At 40.9% G+C, this 23,087-nt stretch overlaps 1 protein-coding gene across 17 annotated transcripts in view; it reads right to left on the reverse strand.

Moving 5' to 3' along the window:
• Window positions 1-22,857, reverse strand: part of CDON (cell adhesion associated, oncogene regulated) — a 103,802-nt gene extending 80,945 nt beyond the window's left edge. For 10 of the 17 annotated variants that reach the window (XR_007120911.1, XR_007120910.1, XR_007120912.1 and 7 more), the window contains exons 1-3: window positions 21,877-22,296; window positions 20,841-20,960; window positions 18,521-18,629 (exon numbers count right to left, since the gene is read on the reverse strand). The gene's annotated coding sequence lies outside the window, so the exon portion shown is untranslated. Of the gene's footprint in view, window positions 1-5,328; window positions 5,425-18,520; window positions 18,630-20,840; window positions 20,961-21,876; window positions 22,297-22,716 lie in introns of those variants that run through there. The other 7 variants (XM_047691382.1, XM_047691380.1, XM_047691379.1 and 4 more) reach the window with 7 other exon arrangements.
• Window positions 22,858-23,087: the final 230 nt, after the last annotated feature.

Below are 23,087 nucleotides of genomic sequence, written 5' to 3' on the forward strand. Positions count from 1 at the left end.
GAGAACACAAGCAGGGGGAGAGGGAGAAGCAGGCTCCCCTCTAGCAGGGCTCGATCCCAGGACCCTGGCCAGGATCATGACCCAAGCCGAAGGGAAATGCTTTCACTGAGCCACCCAGGCATCCCCAAAACTACAGTATCTTAACTCCAACATTATCAACCAATTTATTCATTAATGGCTATTTCCCAACAAATTAAGAACACCAAGAATTTTCCTACAGTGCTATAACTAGTTCCCAGTGTCTTGGTGCAGTAACAAAAATGTGAGATGGAAGACACAGCTTACAGACTCTAACTTAGATATATAAGTTCTGGCATATTTCTTAAAATATTTTATATTACATTATACCCAACATTTCCTATGTATCCAATACTAGTCACACCTTCCATCTGCAGAATACATTTTGTATGTTGCTACATCTATATACCTTAGTAGCGGGGCTCTTCCTGGAAAGACTTGTCATCATTGGCTTCTGTGAACAACATGGGGAGGTTTTTGTCTTGTTTTGTTTCGGTTTTTTGGTGAGATTTATAGCAGCATTACAGTTTCATTCTTTACATAATGACATAATTAATGTGAGTCTTGGAATTTTAAGAAAGCTATGGGTTGGGATGCCTGGGTGGCTCAGTCGGTTAAGCATCTGTCTTCAGCTCAGGTCATGATCCCGGGGTTCTGGGATTGAGTCCTACATTAGGCTCCTTGTTCAGTGGGAAGCCTACTCCTCCCTCTGCCTGCTGCTCCCCCTGCTTGTCCCCTCTCTCAATCTCTCTGTCAAATAAATAAAATATTTGAAAAGGAAAAAAAAAAGAGTGCTATGGGTTGTAGCCTCAGCTTAATACTCTAAAATCTCTTCATTAGATCCATTTTCTAAGCCAGATTGTGAGTGCAGTTGAATCTATAGCCCCAAAACACAAAAAAAGCAGTTTCTCATTTACTTACACAAAGAAAATGTACTGTGTACTTATATTCAAGGTAGCTGGGGGAAAAAAAGAAGGGCGGGGGGAAATAAAGTAGAACAAGACAATAGAGACACCATGATCTCATTTCCTAAGTCTCTGACATCTTTAACTCTTGGGTTACCTACAAACAATAGCATTTAAAACTGTTTTTAAGGCAGAAAAAAGATTCAAAAAGTGGCAGTAGCCCTTATTTTAAAAATGGTATTTTTTTAATGTTATAAAATGTTTTAACATATTAACATATATGTTAAACATATTTAAAAAAATAAGTTAGTGTTCTAAATGGATATATTTCTTTTTCCTAGAGAATGTCAGTCAGGTAGAACATTTACTAATTTAGTGTGGCTTAGGTTCCGTCTCTAAGGAAGGGAAAAAACCTCCATAATTTTTTCCAGCTTTATGACAAACATTTTACAAGTGCTATGTTTAGGTGGGGGAAAAACACACACACACACACACACACACACACACACACAACCACACACTTAAAAGGTCAGGTGCACCTCTTACACAAATTTTGCCTCATCTTTGGCAAACTCCAAAAAGACTATACTTAATGAAAGAGGGAATGGCAGGAAAATCCAGCAAAGGTATCCAAAATCAACACAATTTCGGCTCTCAAAATTAAGTCAAAAGCATATAGTTCACTTCAGTTTGCAAACAGAAAAGAGAATATTTGTGTAAACTCAAAAAAAAAAAAAAAAAAGCCAAGTCGAAAAGAAAAAAAAATGAGACTAGTTTACGATTTCATTGTAAAAACTTGGGAGAGGTGGCCCCTTTACTTTATAGTAAAGTAAAATAAAACAAAACAAAAACCCTGTGGAAATCACCCTAGCAAACTTTCTTGCATTGTGAAAGCACCGTCCACCATGTGACAGTCAAATTATCTCTCAGGTACTCGCAGGTCCCCAGAAACACAGTCAGAAAGAGGTAAAAGGTGTGAGCAACATGCCAAACAATGGAAAAGACAGGTCTTCTCATGCAAACTTCATATTTACCCTAAAAAAAGGAACCACCGCTTACGTAGAAAATGGCATTACCAAGCTAAAAACTTGGTCATCAAGCTTTCCAAGAACGGACGTTTAAAACATTTCATTACACTACATAATCATCTCCTTTTTCTCTTCCTAGCTTCCCTGCCAACCTAAGTAAGTACATCTTAAGAGTAAAGGCCCAGATGGCACGTGTGGGTGTTCCAAAACATCAGATATTATTTTGTTTATTTGAATTACATTCTTTGCCTGAACAGCCTCAGGGCGCACATAAAACATACTACTAATTAAAATAACCAACAGCAGTACTAATAAAACATCTAAAAAGCAGCCTTTATATAGCGAGATTTTTTAGGTGCTTGCCTCCTGACCTCAGCACATGGAACAATAAAGGTGCACTTAACACTAAGTGAGGCATTTCCATTTCTGCTGGAGAAGGCTAAAAAGCCAACTTTCGCTGCAGCAAGGAAGAGAACCCTTCCTGATAATGAGGCATCATCAACACCCGGGCATAAATCTCACAGATGGACAAAACAGCTAGCATGAGAAACCCCGAAGAAGCCATATACCAGGATGGACAACTTGCATACTGAGAATTTGCTAGATTTAATCTACAGCAGCGGTTCCCAGACATCTGGATGTCAGTAACCAGGAACACTGAAAATTAAAGCAAAGCCCCTGCATGTCCCACGTAAGCTTGCCCACAATTTGCCAAGTAAGAATACTTTAAAAAAAAAAATTTAAAGACTGTCATCTGTGGTCACTGTCTCATTAGTACAGAACAAACAGGTAGGCAAAACACTGTTTCAGAATAAATGTGGCTTTAGGAAGTCATTACTGCATGTTTTTTGGTTGGTCGTTCCTCGTGTTACTCCAAATATAAAATATTCATTATAAACTATGCTGCTCCCGGGTGCCTGGGTGGCTCAGTGGGTTAAGCCTCTGCCTTCGGCTCAGGTCATGGTCTCGGGGTCCTGGGATCGAGCCCCGCATCGGGCTCTCTGCTCAGTGGGGAGGCTGCTTCCCTCTCTCTCTCTGCCTACTTGAGATCTCTGTCTGTCAAATAAATAAAATCTTAAATAAATAAATAAATAAACTACTGCTCTGAAAATCAATGTTGAGAAACAACTAATCAATAGACCTAAGTTTTCATGGTCTTAGATCGGTATGTTTAATATTATGTGGTATTAAACATATTACATATTATCCATTTGGGTATGTATATTATAGATGCATGTATTATACATATTAATTAGTATCATGTATCATATGTTATATTCAGTTATATAATTATATATTGTAATTATATGTATTGCAACAGCTCAATACATTTGGTTTCAAAATAGGCTAAATCATGTGCCCCCAAAGGACCATTAAACACAGACATCCTGAAGCTTTTCATCTTAAATGTCAACCAACAAATGTCCCTAAAGCAGCATGTTTAATCTTCCTGGTATTGACAGGTTTCTGCCACTCAAAGATCCTCAACTGGTCCCAGGCTGCAATCCCTACTCTTCAGTAAAAACATTCCTCTTCGGGGCGCCTGGGTGGCTCAGTGGGTTAAAGCCTCTACCTTCGGCTCAGGTCATGATCTCAGGGTCCTGGGATCGGGCCCCGCATCGGGCTCCCTGCTCAGCGGGAAGCCTGCTTCTCCCTCTCTCTCTTTGCCTGCCTCTCTGCCTACTTCTGATCTCTGTCTATCAAACAAATAAATAAAATCTTTAAAAGAAAAAAAAGAAGAAGAGAAAAGAAACATTCCTCTTCAACATAGGCCAGACTTATAGACCTTGCTGGGAAACTGGCATTTGAGAGGCAGGAAACTGACACAGACACCCCTACATTCAACTAAAAAAATTCCCATGACTCTCTCTTCACACGCCACTCTAAAACTCCATGCTTTTTAAAACGTCTTTCCTTCTTCAGGAATGGCTTTGATTTTCATTGTAGTCTGACCTCCCCTGGGTTAAAACTAAAGCCAAGGAGGTGTCCTAGAAGACAAAGTACAGAATTTTATTTTCATCTGACTCTTCATACGGTGGGAAAAAAGAACGAGGCTGGAGATTTACCGGTCACATAAATGATTCCCTCCCAGACCTGGATTGAAGGAAATGAACCATGTCTGTTTTGTTCACGACAGTCTACCCAATACCTGGGAAGTTTCTTGCACAAAATGAGTGTTGAATAAATGTTGATAAAGGGATAAATGTACATTGAGAGAAACCCAGCAATGTTCCCTGGGACTTACGAAGTTATTTCACAGATGACTAATGTACATTCTAGTAAGCCAAAAGAGATAACATGAGAATGGTCCTCACATTACTAAGCAACAGTTTAAGAGAATCAGCATTAATGGTCTATGACCTGTTCACTGAGTTTATCTGGTCTTCCATAGAAGCGAACTCCCATATTTACTTATGTTTTACTATGCAAATTTTTAAATCAACAACTAATATAATTTAATAGGTACTTAACCCAAATGACGAACAAAGGGCATGACCCAGGATTACAGAAAAGCCATAGGCAAAAGAAAAAAGAGTTTAAATAGCAGCCATTATCAAAAAGTCCTTTTAAACCTGAACAGAAAAGGATACCACATACAACACCAAAAGCACTCTTACTTTGCTCACACACAGAAATGACCCAGTAGGGTCTGCAAAGCATTCACCGTGATCTTAAAAGTTCCGAAAGCACAGGACCAATGGTGGGTAAGTGAAAATCTCTGCTTTTCAGACTGTTATAAGGATTTGTAGCTAAAATAATGGACTCTTCACACATTTATGACAGAGACTGGCATTACAGACTAAAATATCTGGGTTTCTATTGTACATAGTCATGTTTCCTACAATGTGGTATGAATTTTTATAAGGGCAAGTCATGTAAACAAAATCCTACCACATAAAGCATTATTAAATTTAAAAAATAACTCTCAAGGAGGAATTTCAAATATACTTAAAGAGTACTGGCCAAGTTAACTGGGTCAACCCACAAATAGTTTTATAAAATTATCAAGGGCAACCCTCTTGGGTCCCCTCCCTCCTTGGGAAGCTTTGTGCTATCATTTTGCTGTCACTCAATAAACCTTGCTTTGCTGCCTAACCCCCACCCCCAAACTATCAAGTCAATCTGTCCCATCTTTTCATAACACTTTTTAAAGTCCCGAATTTGGTAAATAAATACCTAAGGAAAACAAGCACATTTTAAAAGCCAAATGCCACAATGTTAATTTATACAAGCACGTGGGTTAGATTAGACACTTCCTGTCAATATCAGACAAACCAACTTGCTGGTTTGTTTGTAAAAATAAATAAGTTCATCTTTATAAGTATTTATAAAATTAGGATTTCAAAAGACCGTACGAGTATTTAAGTCAGAGTTACCAAAGAAAGACTCAACTGCTTTAGTCAGTACTCTGTCGTCTTCCTGCCCCAGCACCAGAGAGCAATGGTCCATTGCCAGGGGTAAGGGTAGGTCCCTTGGAAATGGTAATAAGGAGGAAGGCTCTTTGTGGAGCCTAAAAAAACCTTGCCAAATAATTCCAATATTTCACCACACCCCTGCCTCTTGATTCCACTAGACACTAGGGAATAAGTGGTTTGCGTGGAAATACATCTATTTGTACATCTTACCAAACAGCTGTCCTAAGAGATTAATTGTTCCAAAGAGTAATAACAACTACCATTTACTAAGTTTACAGGCAAAAGATTTTACGTGTACTTTTACTGATCTTCACAACAATCCTAAACATAGGTATTGTTGCCATTTTTCAAATGAGGGAACAGTAAAGAAAGCTCTGATAGCCTGCCCAGGGTCCCACAGCTAATAAATGGCAGGGGTAACGTGTGAACCCAGGGCAACCCCAGACCTATGCTTACCCCTTTCTACACACAGCCTCCTGAATAAAAGAGAGGCCTTAAGTACAAATCTGTTTTTATGTCCACTGACTTCAGTGTGAATCCACAGCCACTTCTCACTCCAGAGGGATTCTCAAGCCTACCAGGTTTTAGCTCTCTTTCTCCATTTTAATCTGCAGATGGGTTGCTGGAGGCATGAAAATTATTTTTTATGAATTTCACTGTTTCTGTCCTGCTGTAGCTCAGTTACCGTAGGCTTACTGTGGGTCATCAGCCAGACGATGAAGATGGGACATGAGATACCAGTGCCCAACTGGCATTTGTGTTTTTGGATCAGGTCCATGACATGGGAAGGTCAAGTGATGTTACAGAATACAACGGACAAAGAAAGTTTTGGAATCAGTGAGAAGAAAAGCAGATGTGAATTCTCTTCTAGCTCATGGCAGCATAAGTGCAACAAACTTGAAAAGCACGTGACACAGCAATCAGCCTCACGCCTTACGAACACACTTATTACAAAGATCACATATTACTCTGGTTCATCAACCAAAAGTATTAATACACCCACACATTTCATTCAGTGGGTTTGAAAGTTCCCAGTACCACACAGAACAGTGCACTTTCAAAGTGATTGTCCACAAAATATTAGGCCGGTAGTTAACAAGGTCATTGTTTGAAAAAAGAAAAAAAATATTAATTGTGTTTCAATCAAAAGAGCCAAATCAAATAGGCAAGAGAAATATAAAATAAGCATAACTATCTTTCTCTATTAAACAATACTGATAATCTAAAAAAATTTCAAGGACTTTTAATGTTTCGATTATATTGGTTTTGTAGTTATGTATTTATTTTGTAAATTTTAGTTTTCTAAAAAGTTTGCATCTAGTTTATTTTGTATATACTTGAGATTAGTAATAAAAATAATTTAATCAACATTAGTTTATGGGAATTTTTCCCTGTGAAAAAGTCATATATTATCCAAGTTTGACCCCTTTTTAGCAAAAATACAAACCATTATCATCTCGGTTAAGACACTCTGTTAACTAACCAAAAACACAGCTATTTCCTTGATCTCACACATCCCTACAAATCTGAGCTGAGAGTCGGGGTGAGGGATAGGACAAGAATTATAGTTTCAAACACAAGATTCACAGTTCCCCAAGTCAAAACAGTTAAAAGAATCCTATAAATGCTACCTACCTCCATAGCCACCAAGACCACTACCCTAAAAAAACTCTATAAATGCAATACAGTCAAGCTTTATCCTCTACATTATAGGCCCCAGAAGGAATATCTTAAAGTCTGTGCATTTGCAGAGTTGTGACCCAACGTCTTCTCCTGCAAACACACTCAGTATCACGATAGACATTACTGTGCTTCCCTGAAAACCTGGATTCCCGTGATAAAAAACCAAAACTTAGGCCAACCTGTGGGGTAGAAGAAACACACAGAATTCTCAACACTTAACTGATTCTACAACTCCTGTCTCCAATTCTTTGGATCCCCCTCCACTGCTAACCCTCAGACTTTGCAACAGTCACTTGAGGGCAACAGACTCACACTGGCCAGCTAGAAACAACATAGGGGAGCTGCCGGGTGGGGCTGACAACAGTGTGCATAATCGGCCCACCTCCAAGTCAAATATTTACATCTGATGATTCCATGTCTATCCTATTTCTTTTCTGGAAACAACTGGGGAATGGCACTTTATTGCTGTTCTTTAACCATCCCAGTGAAGGGTTTATTTGTTCTGACCATATGCAAGCCCAAAAGAAAAGAATGTAAAAGGACATACGATTCAAGCTCATGCAGTATACATATAAGAATTCTAGAAAGCACTGGGATTTCCCAGAGATGACAACACTTGTTGGGAAAATCATCGAGAGAAAAGTGAGCAGAGGATTCCAAGAACAGGTAGCCCTTTCTTCTCAGAACATCTCTCACAAAGCGAATTTTATTTTCCTGGCAATTAAACTGATATGATTATATTGAGTTTGGGGAGATAGAAAGGAGAAAAGAGGAGATTACAGTTACAAAATTAAATATATGGAACAAGAAAGTCAAATGCTGGAGATTCACAGAAATTTACCCAAAAGATTCCCCTTAGCTCTCTGCTACACACCAGGTTCTAATCTTCACTATGCACCAGGTTCTAACCAATCCAAAAACAGAAACAAATCATCAGTTCTAGCTTATTCCCACATCTGTAGCTCCCCAGAATTTAACCCACACTCATTTGATTTTGATTCAACTGTCTAATTCAGTGACGTCACAATAACATCCTATTTTGTGACTATAAACCCTCATCTCAGGGACAGCACATTCTATCAGAGCAGCAGCTCTCACCCTCCAGGAGAACCTACTGTACTCTGATCACAGGACCTGAACATTAAATGAGATAGCCCAACAGCCTGGTAAGTTCTCATCCATTCCCATCATGCAGGTGAAGAATTAAAGCACAGGGAGGTTGTGTCATCAGACTGTAGTGGAATCTGGTTTTGACGCCTTGAGCCTACACTCGTCCAAACCCTGATGATACAAAGCCTGAAAATTCCCAGGTTAAGAAAATTCCATTTACAGAAAACTAATTCACTCTCGATTCAACTGCTTCATTAATCTGAAAACTGCACATGCTAAATTTACTTAAAACAAGGTGTACGGGTGGGGGAGGGGTGTGGCAGTCCAGTTCTGACTGTCTGCTAGGCAGCATATGAAGGACATGAAACAGTGATCCTCATGAGTTGGGTTCAGCACTGTACATAGAATCCTGGATTAAAGCATCCCAAGACCACTAGGCACATTCAAGTCATACTTGCTATCAATCTGTTGGGAATGAGAATAAGAAATGCAGCAAAGAAATGAGCCACAACACTTCCCAGCCCAAATATGCTATGACAATTGTTCAAACCATGTTTATACGGTTAGAGAGCAAGGGGTTGAAAAACATTAACATTAAAGCTGAAGACTTTTTCAACTCAATTTGATAAGAGAACAAAGAGGAAAGTTCTTAATTGATCAAAACTACCACTAAAGAATACCAAAGAAACGACAAAGAAAACCACCTTTAAAAGATGTTAAAAATATGAAGTAGGAATTTCAAAATTTCAAGAATTGAATCATGTAAAAGCCAAATTAACCTGCTAACATGAAATTATTAGTTTGAAGCCATTTAATCATGACCTTAAAAAAAAAAAACATACAAATGAATACCTATTAATCACTACAGACAAAACTACATTATAGACTTGGCTTATACTCGGTTATTAGAGATCTGAACAAGTATGCGTTCTTATTTAGTTTTTCTCCTTTAAAAAAAAAAGACTTACAGACAAGTTTCATCAATCATTAAGAGGGCTTGGTTCTGATATTATATGAGCTCTGTCAACTTTAATCAAATTGCTTGCCAGATCGTAGATAAGTAATGACTTGCTTAGGTTAAGCAAGGCCAGAGTTTTCCTTCTGTAGTATATACATCTCCAGAGTGAAAATAAACAGCCTCACACCTCTTACTGGGAGCTGGTCTCTGTTGGTTATTAAAGCTCCTTCTTCACTCCAATGAAGGAGGAGGGGCAGGATTTGACTTTAGGAATATCTATGTTTCTTTCTTTCCTTCTCAACCAGGTCATCAAAGCCACTTTTAAATCGTTTCATTAAATAGCTAACAACTGGTTTGATTTTCACCAAAATGACCCAAATTGGCTGTGACCAAATGCTTTAGCATTCACATGTGTTTCAGCCAACATGACATACTGATACAAAATGAAAAGGAAATAACCAATAACGGACCAAAGCAACATTAAAAGGCTCACTGAAAACTGTAAAGCTCGCATTCATTTTCCTACAGATCCAAGATAACAACTAAATTATCTCTCAATATCACCGGTCATGTTTTGGATACAAGGGTATCATGGAGTAACTGTTAAGAGAAAGAGCATATCAATTTAGATTTTATATTCATTCCATAATCAAAGACACAAATATAAAATGAGATTTGTTTCTAAAAAGCTCCCTTTGCTATTTTGTTTACTTTACATAGACTTGGAAAGGGCTTTCGAACTTCATGTTCACCTCGGACATTCTATTACAAAATTTCTAAGCACACAAGTCCCTGCTCTAAAGAAAGAAGCATCCCTGTGGCTAGAAATAAAAATAAAGTGACCTCTATAAAGGAAAGACTTTAAAAATCCAAGACGCCAGGGAATCAATTTCACCTTAGGCAAAATTCACTTCCGTAACTTCCCTTAGGTCAAGAGAATGTATAACACAGAGTCTGTGGCATAGAAATGTCAAAGAGAAAAAAAAAAAAAAATAACCAGTTTAGAAGTATTTTATTCTATTCCTAAGCACAGACAAGTGTGCAATTATAACCCACTTAAAGCTTAAAAAGAAAGACTACAGTTTCAAAGAACCTCCTTTCCCAACATTCCAGAGATTTTAAAGATCACCTAACTCTGAGCCACATTAAAACTCTCGTATCTGGGGGCGCCTGGGTGGCTCAGTGGATTAAGCCTCTGCCTTCGGCTCAGGCCATGATCCCAGGGTCCTGGGATCGAGCCCCACATCGGGCTCCCTGCTCAGCGGGGAGCCTGCTTCCCTTCCTCTCTCTCTGCCTGCCTCTCTGCCTACTTGTGATCTCTCTCTATCAAATAAATAAATAAAAATCTTTAAAAAAAAAACTCTCGTATCTGATACTAATGCTCAATCACATATTGTATTCATGGTTTCCATTCTCGTGAAAATTTTACTACGTCGTATATTTAAGCAGAAGAGCAAACACACACCCAAACTGTAAAACACTCTGCCACGTACAAAGGGCTGTATAAAAGTTATTTAAGAAATGATGACATCAGAGACGGGAGAAAATTATTCTGTGTATGGAAGAAAAAGAACCATGAGACCGGTGTAGTCATTGCTGGGACGGGCCACACTCCTCTGCAAAGAGCTAGGTGAGCAAGGGGGGTGGGGGAGGCAGGTACACCCACTCGAGTTGCGCATGCAGCACCAGACGGAACAGTACTTTGCTTTCCCAGTCCTCTGGAGGCACCATTCTTGCACGTCTGCAGAGCACCCAAAGAGACAAGACTCCCAGTCTGCAAAAGCAATCCGCCAGTCCTCCGTCACCACGCTCCTTCCTGTTAACTGCCCCAGTATACCAGCCCTACGTTCACTCCGGGTAAATCAGACACAAAAGAGGTTAGTATTTCTCAGTGAATTAGAAGGAACTTTTACAAGTAAATGGGGACTTCATTTCCAATGTCAAGTGGAAGGATTTTTTTGCCAGATGACTCACATTTCAGTATGAAGGGGGGAATAATTTCATCAACCCAGAAATGAATGAAAAACTCAAAACTCAGTTTCTCTTCCTTGGGTGTTGAAGGCCTCAGGAGTTTGTTGGATAGGTAGTGCCTATCCGTTAGTGTGATCACGACTAATTAAGTATTCTGTATCTAAGCACAGCTAGCTAAGAAAACATGAATCTGATCTTTGTCTTACAGGGTTAATCATGTCCTTAACTTTTCCGATTAGCTGCTATTTCAAAGAGAGATCCCAAAATAAGTAAAACATTGACAATTTTTCTTTATAACAATTTCTGCCATTTTCCTGTGGGGTGGGATACAGCCCAGACTTGGAAGGGCCACTTTTAGAAACCCACTTTGGGAGTCTGCTGCAAGAACCCTACTGACGACAGAAAGGTATGTAGTCAAATCCCAGAGCTAAAGTGTATTTGATGCCACAGATGCTGATATCAATCTCTGTACAAGCTGTATTGTATGATTAAAAACCCCACTGTGGCTGCTGTCATAGTAACAAATGTGAAATTATTTTAAGGCCTAACCACGATGACAATAGCTCTTTTAAAACGCATCCTCAAACACAAAAGAAGTAACAAATAATGACAACTGTGTTTGCTAGCCTAATAGGAAACCACAGTTAACAACCCATCTTATAATGACTCAAATGGGCTTTAGTTAGCCATGGGATTAAAAAAAAAATTAGCACTAAAACATATGATGAAAATTATAGGAAAGACCTGTATAGGTGTACAATCAAAACATGAGTATTGCGATTTCTTTTAAAAGAGAAATCCAACTAAAGCACAAATCTAAAAAAAGATGACTAGAGCTTGGAATTAGAAATGCAGGGTAGGATTTTGATGTTTTTATTTTAATCTCAAAAAGAATTTGACCATTAAAAGAGAAAATATGCCCAAGTATCAGTAAATAGGAATCAAAAGACGGGACAAAGAGATCAGAACCATTCTAATCTGACTATAATATGACTTAAAAACAGGTAAAGTAAAAATAGCTACTTAGAAGCAGGTTTGGGGGCACCTGGGTGGCTCAGTCAGTTAAGCGTCTGCCTTCGGCTCAGATCATGATTCCAGAGTCCTGGGATCGAGTCCCCTATTGGGCTCCCTGCTCAGCAGGCAGTCTGCTTCTCCCTCTCCTTCTGTGTGTGCATGCTCTCTCTCTCCCTCTCTCAAATAAATAAATCTTAAAAAAAAAAAAAACCTCTGAAATATACTTTAACCCATCAGAACTATAGTTCTCCTTACTATAAAAGATTTAATGGAGAAATAAAATGAGCTTGTTTAAGAAGGTGATCACAGTGAGCTGAACCCACAAGCTAAATCATGGAGAGAACGTAGCAGTCAGACTTTAGTATGGTTCTACTCAGGAGTCTAATGACCTATCAAGCATGATGAAAGTATCTTCTCAGTGCTTAGTAGTCCCTGGGTCAACAGACCTACTGCTCAGACGCCGGAACACCAAACTGAAACCCGGTATAGGCACTGTCACTGAATCACGGGAACATCTGGGGCACCTGGGGGGTGTGGTCTGATAAGTGTCCACCTCTTGGTTTCAGCTCAGGTCCTAATCTCAGGGTCCTGAGCCTCATGGGGCTCTGCACCCAGTGTGAGTCTGCTTCTCCCTCTCCCTCCCTCTCTGCCCATCTCTCCCCACCCCACCCTCTCTCTCTTTTTAAAAAAATCATGATAACATCTAAAAATCTAATTTCACAGTAAGAGTGAACAGGGTAAAACAGGCAAGAGGAAACACTATATCCAATCAAATTGAACTAACTGGTAACACGATGTTATTTTACACTGGTGATTATAAAAAGGATTAAACAGCACCCTTTCTACAAAACTGTACTGCTGCATTTGTAATCATGCCCAGACACGTGACAATTTTATAAGCTGATCACCAAACTTTTTCAAGTACTGCAAGCGAGGTCCTATCAAGCCAAATGATGGAAGTTTAACTCCATTTAACAGATGAGGCTTCCTCATACCCACCCTGATGCTCGCCTAGCCACCAAACTGAGAGGAACAGTTTAAATGCCTGAAACCGAGAGGACGGATAAACAGCATGTCTGTTTCAGCTGAAACTACCTTCACTCCCTAATTCTTATTGCCTGTTACTCACTGTGTTATTTTGTTATACACACACCCTGAGGCCAAAACCATGAAAATAAGCCAAAATAAATGGACAAGAAAAATGTCTTATCCCTAGCTTATGATGCTATTTTTGTTTTTATTGGAATAAAAGAGGTTGCCAAGTTCTGATGTCACTAGAGTAATTTCATGGCCTGATAAAAGTAGTATTTTATCCATTGAACATTCGTCCCCCTTGCCAAATTTACCTCCAACCAGGCAGTGTGTACAATCACTCATTCAACAGATATCACCATTATAGTAAAAGAGAGAATACTAATTACTTTTACTCTGATACCATAAAAAGTAACTGTCAGGCATTTCCCTGGCAAGAGACAGAAGCCAGAATGCACTTTTTAGTACCCAGATACCCAAGAAAACACCTGCAATGCTGAATATCTTAGAAACAGGACATGAAATCAGCTCTTTGGACACCAAACGTTGCACAGAAGAGAAATACACATTTTAAATGTTAAAAAAAAAATTGTTTTAAACTTCATCCATTTACAATTTAAGAATTTTTTTCAAGAAAAAAGTAAAATTGCTAAAACATCATGCATGAATTCCAATCACCATGTGACATTTAACTATTTTTTATCTAAAGCATTATCTTCATTATTTGAAGCTGTGCTTACCATGCAGAATCACTTTTTTTTTGGGGGGGGGGTGTCTCACATTCTGAATCTCCTCTCATCCCTCTCTGAAATTGTAAAAAAGAATGCTGGAGGAGTAAAAGGTAACAGCAACAGAGAAGAGAGGACAGAGACCTGCTGAGAGCCACAGAGGGCACAGAGGGTTCATGTGCATAAACACAAAACCAAGAAAACTCCATCTACTATTCTTTTCTGCTTTATAAAATAGGGAAGATACTATCTTGGTGACTCAGGATTCTACACTCCCTTCAATCATTCTAAATATCCATTATTAAATATTATTAACATATATTTGCAGATACAAGATGTGTACATGGTTGGATTAAATAACTATGGACCTCAGAAAATGTCCCAAATACAGTTTTATGGATGGGATAAGTCACTAGTATCGCCCTTTCCCCCTCAAATTATCTCTCTTTGGAAATTCAAGTATAGAGAAGTAGGATGGAGGAGAGATGGCAGACAGCAAAGATGTATATTTAATCATTTTGACTGTACACTTGTTTTAGGAGTGAAGAAATAACTCGGCCAGTGGAGGGACTCAAGGAAATTCTCATTGTGCCCCTCCATAAAAAGGGAGCAACTACTCTCCTTTGAAAGCATTACTGTTTCTGACACTTACATACTTAGAATATTGGAAAAGTCCCTATTTTCTCTTTAAGTAAGAAAGACAAAATATCTGACATTTACTTATTACTTATTAGTGTTAAATGAAGAATTATATTTAGAGTGAAAAGAGCTGACAAGTAGAGGCAGTACTCAACTTTAAACCAGGGCTGGTCTGAGAAAATTTATTTCCTCAGTGGCTGTTTGGGACTTTGTAATGTATTTTTCTCCCTCCAAGATTACACATGGATTGGTTATGTAAAATCACTCCTTCAGAAAAGCCCATTTCATGGAGTCTCAGTACTGCAAGTGCCATTAGAAGTCATGCAGTTCAATCTCTCACCCAAGGAAGAAATGGCTTCCACAGTGTCCTCAGCAAGTGTCTAGTAAGAGGAGCTCAAGTCCCCTCAAAAGAGCATTTTCTATCCTGAGGCAGTCCTATTTGTCACAGTTCTTCCTTCATTTGAACCAAAATCTGCATCTTTGGAGCGCCCCTACAGGACAAAAGATGAATCACGGATCACTATCTCAACTCTCTCCACCTCTCTAAAATCTGGGCCCCTGGTGGTCTGATGTAAGTAGAAAAGGGGACAACTTGTCTCTCTGGAGTCCAGGGGAACCCATCCCTGCACATGGCTGTGGGTGAAGAACAACCTCGTGTCAAGGAGTATGAAATCATAAGATTTAATAAAATCACAAGAGCTGCAAAATACAGTGTCTCCTGAGAGAGAAGTGGCTTGTGTTCAAGCAGAACATCCAGAAAATCCTCCCTCAACATTTCCAAGAAGAGAAATACAAGCTATTTACCTCAACCACAACCCCCTCCAAAATAAGAAACAAACAAGTGGCCTTCTAAATCAGTGACCTCATCTCGTAGCCTTGTTTCACTATTTAGGTGAAATAAATTTTACTTAGCACATGAGGGAATTCCAACAACACGGACAGAAACTTTAAACATCTAGGCATTGTCTGACAGCAAGGAGGAAGCCAAAACCTTCTCCCTGAAGGGGGGTACAGTTCTGTTCTTCAAAATTTTTCCGTAGCATAACAATGTCTTAGCTCCACTTCCTTTCCTTTTGGGTGTTTTTTTTTTCTTTTTCTTTTTCAAAAGAACATTGTGTTGCTCTGTTCTCCTCTAAAAGAGCATCACACCAGGGCGCCTGGGTGGCTCAGTGGGTTAAGCCGCTGCCTTCGGCTCAGGTCATGATCCCAGGTCCTGGGTTCGAGCCCCACATCGGGCTTTCTGCTCAGCAGGGAGCCTGCTTCCTCCTCTCTCTCTGCCTGCCTCTCTGCTTACTTGTGATTTCTCTCTGTCAAATAAATAAATAAAATCTTTAAAAAAAAATAAATTAAAAAAATAAATAAATAAAAGAGCATCACACTAATGCTGGGCTAGTTGTTTCTTCTGTACATTTCTAAGTATTGATTATGGATTAAATGCTAAGCACGAAAGAGATAAGCTACCTTAGATGGTCCTTCTTCTCTGCTTTGAGGGTCTCTTCCTTCCCTTCTAATAACACACACACACAAGGGGCGCCTGGGTGGCTCGGTCCATTAAAGTGTCCAACTCCTCATTTTAGCTCATGTAGTGATCTCCAGGTCTTGAGCTCAAGCCCTGTGTCAGGCCCTGAGCTCCCTGTGGAGCCTGCTTAAGATTCTTGCTCTACTTTCCCTCTGCCCCACCCCTCCCCACTCACAAACACCCTCTCTCGGAAAAAAAAAAAAATTAAAACTTAAACAAAATATTAAAAACTAAAACACACAGTTATTAATGGATTTGCTTTATGTAATTGTGACTAAGAATAATTATACTACTTTTACGCAATTTTAGGTACAAAAATAAGGTCATGGTAATTTTTCTAAGCTAGCCACTAGGATCTGATTGTCAAATAATTTAGGAAGAAGTGCTATTTCCTTTCTTCCCAGTGGCCACATACCCAGCGTGCCGATAAAATTGACTACTACAAATTTCAAAACACACCAAAGATGCTCTAAAAATTTAAAAAGCTCAAATTACTACCGTACACAATAACACATATGAATGAGCAGTGCAAGAAAACAGATATAAAAGAGTATATACCATATGAATCCATTTTTATAAATATAGTTTGAGAACAGCCCAAATTAATGTCCGGTGGGACTAGTTAGAACAGGAACTGCCTGCTGGGGGAGGCAGGGTGGTTCGGGAAGGGGCACCAAGGAACCTTCCGAGGTGAAAGAAATATTCTGGATCCTGATCTGGGTCATAGTTATAGTTATATAGTTATATATAGTTATATATAGTCATAGTTACCACACATATGTGCATATGTAAAGCCTAGCTGTTTGCTCGGTGTACATTAACTATATACTCATGTACATTTTTAAATTATACAATTAGAAAAATGCAATATTGTATTATGTTATACAATCCATTAGAAAAATGTAACATTTCAGTTCAACTGCAAAATTAAGAAAATGGTAGCACACTACAACTATAGTTGTATGTACTAACTTCCAAGAATTTCTTACTAATTAGTACTTCAAAGAAACTACACAGAATCAGAGTAATAGACCAATGTGTACGGGAAAAGTTACTACAAGTAACAGCAGCTAACCCTCAGAACCGATTTGGTATATCCAAGCAATTCACTTTCATCATCCCATGGAGTCCCCACAAGTGGTAAGAGATACTATTGTTATTCCCATTTTACAGATGAGGAAACCAAGATTTTGGTCAAGTTCACTGCCCCGGCTCACAAACAAACAAACAAACAAAAAAACAGTGAGCCAGTCTCTTAACATGAATATGTAGCTGAAGAGCAAGCTTTATGTGTCAATTTTTGCTTCTGTTTCTAGTACAGTAATCTAAAAATAAAATCGACCAGGCAGCTATAAGCAACAAAACAGAAAGCAGACTAGATCTCATTTCAGTCCTATAACCCGGCTATTTCTTTCCCTCTGAATTCAGATACAAGGGACTTCACCATTCCTTCATTCTGTGACTGCAAGGCACGTTGCTGGCTGTCCAGAACTGAAGTCCTACGCACATTCCAACTGGTATGTAGCAGAACAAAATGTGTTTTGGGGTAGTTTTTTTTTTTTTTATGATCTCTGGCCATCAAAATATATCACACGGCAAAAGAGTCTGAACCACTGTGAACCAAGACAGACAGACTGCTGACTTCAGTGTTTACTCCAACTCATTCAAGAGTCCTTTCAGTGTGGCGGCACTAGAAAAGGGATACCCGAGAGTAAGGTGGGAAAGACTTAAACGTGGTCTCTAAAAGGCTTCTTTATTTTCCCAGCACTCTGCATTGTGAGAATTTGGGAGAGGACTACATGCTGGAAGGGGGGGAAAGCACTGTGACATGACATGATTTTAATCAGGAACAAAATATACCAAATTAACCATCGAATAAGCTACAGCATTCTGCATCAGTTGAAAACTGGCATTGGAATTCACATTCGTGTTTAATTCTTCTTGGAATATGAAAATCAATTAACAATACCATCCAAGATTCAGAACTGCTCCTCCTGGAAAAGTACACAAGCAACAAACTGGACTAATATCCTGAAAAATGTTTGTATCCAAAAATTATTTGCGGGGTGGCGGGCAGGGGAGGAAGACACACTCATGTTTCCAAAAATTTTGCTCCAAAGATTTTACACGAACATTTTTGGTAGATATATTTTCATTTGCTTGTGGCTGCTAGCAAGTCTGCAAAGCAATGTCTTAAAAGATACTTAAAATCAGAACCCTCAAAAAGACAGCAGGAAAGAAACATACACCGCCCATGAATTTGAATTCTATAACAAGGTAACAAGAATGCAATAAAATGATATAAAAACAAAAGAGCACACTAAAATATGTCTATTCAAATGAGCCTTTCATCTCTGTAAAGCAACTGGCTTCCCATAAAAGTCTGATTTTGCTCTCAGTTTAAAAAGTTATTAGAACAATACATCGGCCCTTCCAGGCAAGACCAAACTGTAACACAATTTTACATATTTATCAAAAGATCATTCGGAGAAGACTTACCAAGGCTGCAACGTGTATATGCTTGTGCTTCAGAGGGAAAGCAGAGAAGCCACTTTCTGTACTTAGAGTGGCGCTCGGTTCAGTGCTAGCAACACGTCCCCACGCAGTCCTGCTTGGAGGAAAGTCCTGACTAGCAATCTGCCTTCGGGTTGGGCTTTTCTCTTACAAGATAAGCTGTTAAGTCATGCCTTGATTTTAGATCTGCTAACATATGGAGTCTTCCAATGTAGCCTCTCTCCACCCCCCTCCCTCCACCACCCCATCACCACTCAGCTCCACTCCCTCTCCACACACACACATACACACATACAAAAAAGGCACTGCAGGGCAGAAATTCCTCAGGTGCTTGCTAATGGAATTCCCAGGGTCCTGGAGCCGCTTCGGGGATCAAGAGATCTCATAGCCCCTGCTGGGGTAAGGAGCAGCGAGTCTGTTCCATTTAATCAAATACAGAATGAATTTTCAGCTCTATTCACTAGCTTGTCTCCCGGGCTCTCAAAAGGCACCAGGCAGCTAGAATCACACGCATGTGGCTCTTTTAGGCAAGTATAATTAGTTTGATTTTAAAAAGCCACATTAATAATATCACCTCAGGACCATTATTCAGGGGACTGATGACAATGATACTGTATGTTTTAAGCCTGACAATGGGGGAAAGAGCACAAACAATGATGGAAAACTTGAAGGATTAAAAAAAAAAAAAAAAAAAACCAACAAACCAGTTTTTCACTTAATTGTAATCCAATATTTTTAAAATGACACGAAGGATATTCTGCATATGATCTTATAATTTTAATTGAGAAGAATCAAAGCCCTCCTCCTCAGTCCCTTAAAAGTGAATGAGGGCCATACACACAATAAAAATGTATAAATGGAATGTTTATAAATAAATGGAATGTTTACATGCAATATAAAATCTTGAATAAAAACAATAAAACCTTCTCTAATTCAATACAAGTTAATAGAACTTCTGGGGGAAAAAAAAGCACTCATAAAAAATCACCATAAAATCAAGTCCTTCAAAGCAACCTATTTAGCAACCAGAGTCCAAATTCTCTTTCTAATCTAATTAGTTCCTATTAAGTAGTAAGATCATATATCTAAAGAAAGACTACCTGTGTAGACAACTCATCTGCTCTCCTGATGTGCTGTCTTACATATTCTCCTGCACAGTACAAATGCTAATTACAAGGCCATAGCTAATGTAATTACACGTTATAAATAACCAATTTTTCAATTAGTTATTTTTAATTTCTTACCCCAGCCTAATTTCACTAAGACAATGCTGAACTCCTGAAATCATTTCCCTAGGATACGCTCAGACATGATCACCAATTTTTGGTCTAAATTTGTGCAAAAGAAACATTTCTAGAGAGGAAAATTTTTACTTCAATGTCTATCTTGACAAACCCATAAATGAAATCATCTAGAAAGTTATGACAGCATAAGGGCAAAGTGGGAAAAAGAAAAGCAGGAGAACTAGTCAACGTATTTTACCTGACCTCTTTAGAGCAGAGGCCCATGACAGACGTTCCTATTCCCACACAAAGCCTCCATCTCTATATATACCTTGCTGATTTGGTGGGGGGGGGGGGGGGGTGTCCTATCTTTAAGTGAACTTAATTCCTTTCTTGCAAAGAAGGCAAAGGGTAAGACTGATTCAGACACCAAACTACACAGTCTAGATCAGTATGCTCCAAGTCCTAAGGGTTCTTTGTACTTCCCGGCTTGAGGGTCAGAGCTGTTTAAGTACTTTCCACAGAAGAGGAGGTTCATGAGAACCATAGCAATCAATCAAAGCATCCCAAGTGACTTACTACACAAACAATAGCACAGTACCTCTAGTAACTGATTTTCCTGGTTGACTAAACTATTCAAACAAAGACAGATTTGCAAATACTATATCCGAGTTTTTGCATGAAAGTTAAACAATATACACTTGTGTGTTTTTTATAGAAATATAAATGTTTCTGCTCTACCCACTGCCAAGCACACACCCAGGGCACGTCTTTACAAAATGAAACAGGTTTTCTCCATCCTTCTCATATAACTTAAAGTATGAGGCAGTTTATTTCAACATGTGCATAACAGAAACTACAGTATTTGGTGCCTCTCTGGGTTCCTAAGAATGCTTTCTAGTTAAGCACTAATTTTAAATTTCCAGAAATTTTTTCTTTCATCTTGTCCTAAACGTTGAATAATGCCCCCCCCCATTTTCAGCTAAAATAGACTACTTATTTTAAATGAGCTATAAAATGTCATAGAACACTTAGAATTGCGCTGAGAATAAACCCACTTATTTTTCAGCTCCCCTCCCTACCTTTTCCTCCTTGACACTGCCCTTCAGGTATGCCAAGCGGTCAGCTGGGAGTCGGAGGGTAATGGTATCAGTAAGGCATGGAAACACGACTGGCCTCTTTCATTTTTGCTGGCCACTGCCCTGAGAATGAATCTCATGTTAGCTTTTGGTTCAATTTTCTGTTTCTCACAGCGTTTGTTTTAGGACATAGGGGCTCATTTTCTGTGAATGGTGTTCCCTAAATTCTAGACCTCAATTGGAAAGCAACCTGACCTTAAATCACCTGCCACCCTCTGATAGTCCTGACCAGGAAAGGAAGGCATTCTGGAGAAGAGCTCCTTTTGGAAAGCCTTCCACCTGATTTGGTGGGGTTAGGGAGAACAATGAAGGCAAGGGCGAGAGTCTATCTATCCTCCTCAGTGATTTATTATTGAAATCCCTAGATGTGGAGAAAAAGCAACAAAGGTCTGTAAGCTGCAGACCGAAATAAATAGCGAGCTGTAATGTATTTAGCAAATGACAATGCAATCCACAGAAAGCTTTACAGAGGAGAAGGAAAAATACACTCCCTGGGGCTGGGAAGTCACTGAGTCTGTGAAGGCAGAGAAAGATACATTGTGCAGGAAATTTCTCTTGCTTCTCCCTACACATAAATCACTGTCTCTCGCAGGCGCTCTGCGGGATGGAGGTTGAGAGAGGCGAGGAATCCCGCTCCCTTGGGAAAACGTGCTGGCGCCCCTTACTCCCGGCTATGCTGGATCTCACCTGCCCCAGCAGATCACCGTCAAAGAGATTTAAGCGTGTTACTGACACCTCATCCCGCCTCCTCCCACGAGGTGGCTCAGAGTCCCCGAGGATCCGGAGCGCCGGAGCTCCCCCGCTGGGCATCCGTCAGCTACCCTTCCCAGACACCGCACGCAGCCCGGTACCCCTACGCCCTCTGGGGCGCGCCGGCCTGCCCTCCCGCGGACCTCCCGCGCCCAAGCCGCGTGGCCCCCAAGCCCGGGGTCCCTGGACCACCCCTCCCTCCGATCCTGCGGCGGGCCCACCCCCGCACCTCTCGGAGGGGCAGCCTCAGTCCCCGGACCTCCTGCGCGGCAGCCGGCTCCGAAAGCCACCCCCAGGTCATCCCCCGCGCGCTGGCGGCGGCTACGGCGGCTGCGGCTGCGATCCGAACGGGCCCCTCCATGCACCAAGCAGGGCAGCAGGAGGGCGCGGCGCCTCGCACGCCGGGGCGGGGACGCAGGGGCGGGCTGGCGCGGGGTCCCGGCTCTCCTTGCACGGAGCCGCGCGAGCGGGGCACCCGGGACTCGGGGGAGGGAGCGGGACGGGGGGCGGAGCCACCGGGGCGCGCCCCCGCGGCCGCGCTCCTCTCCTGCAAGGAGCGCGAGCGCGTCACCGGCGGGCGCGGGGCCAGCGAGGAGCACGCGAGGAGCGGGAGGAGGGAACCGGGCCGCAGAGGCCGCAGCGCCCCGCCGGCCCGCGCCCCGCCGGAGGGTGCGCGCGCAGCCTGCCAGATCAGCGGCGGGGGTATGGGCCGTACCAATCTGCCAGGGGACAGGGGGGCACTCTGTGCGGACCCTCTCCCAATACCCTTCCTGCTTGCTCTACGGGAAAGCCAGCCCAAGAAGGTCGAGTCCGGTCTCTGCTTTGGTTTAGGATGGTGATGATGAGCTGCCTTAGCAACTCACGGAGACTCCACAATGCCTTCTCTCACTCTGTCCTCACCTCGCTTCCCCCGGAGAGGCGGCATTTCTGCCCGGTCCGCGAATGGTCTCCACGCTCCCCTGTTTGCCCGCCCATTCCCCGCCCATTCCCCGCCCTTCGCTCCGCCCCTCGCCTAGCCACCTAAGTTCTCCGTGGAGCCCGCGAGTCCAGCCCTTCTCTTGGCTTCTACCTAGTCTGTGTAGTTTTGCTTCCAGCTTCCCGCCGCTTGTGGCTCCTGAGGCTTTCCAGCACGTTCAGTGTTTAGTTCCTTAGACAGCTTCATCCCGCCCCGCATTCACATACACGCGAGCAGGTAACAAAGCTCAGTGACCAGGAGAGGCTCAGGGTCACCTGGTGAAGCTAATGTAGCCTTTGGTCCCAGAGTCTCCCCACGCCGTCCTTTGGACTTGCCTCAAGTTCTTTGATCTCGCTGAACTTCAGTTGTTCAAACAGAAAAAGAGAAAAATAATTTCTATGTCAAGGTTGTTGTGAAGCGTTAAGTAGGGTACTTAGTGAAAAGCACCCGCATCTCACTGGGCATTCGAGGACTGTGACTTCTTT

The sequence above is a fragment of the Lutra lutra genome, chromosome 10 (genome assembly GCF_902655055.1).
Source record: "Lutra lutra chromosome 10, mLutLut1.2, whole genome shotgun sequence".
In the NCBI taxonomy this organism is placed as follows: Eukaryota; Metazoa; Chordata; class Mammalia; order Carnivora; family Mustelidae; genus Lutra; species Lutra lutra.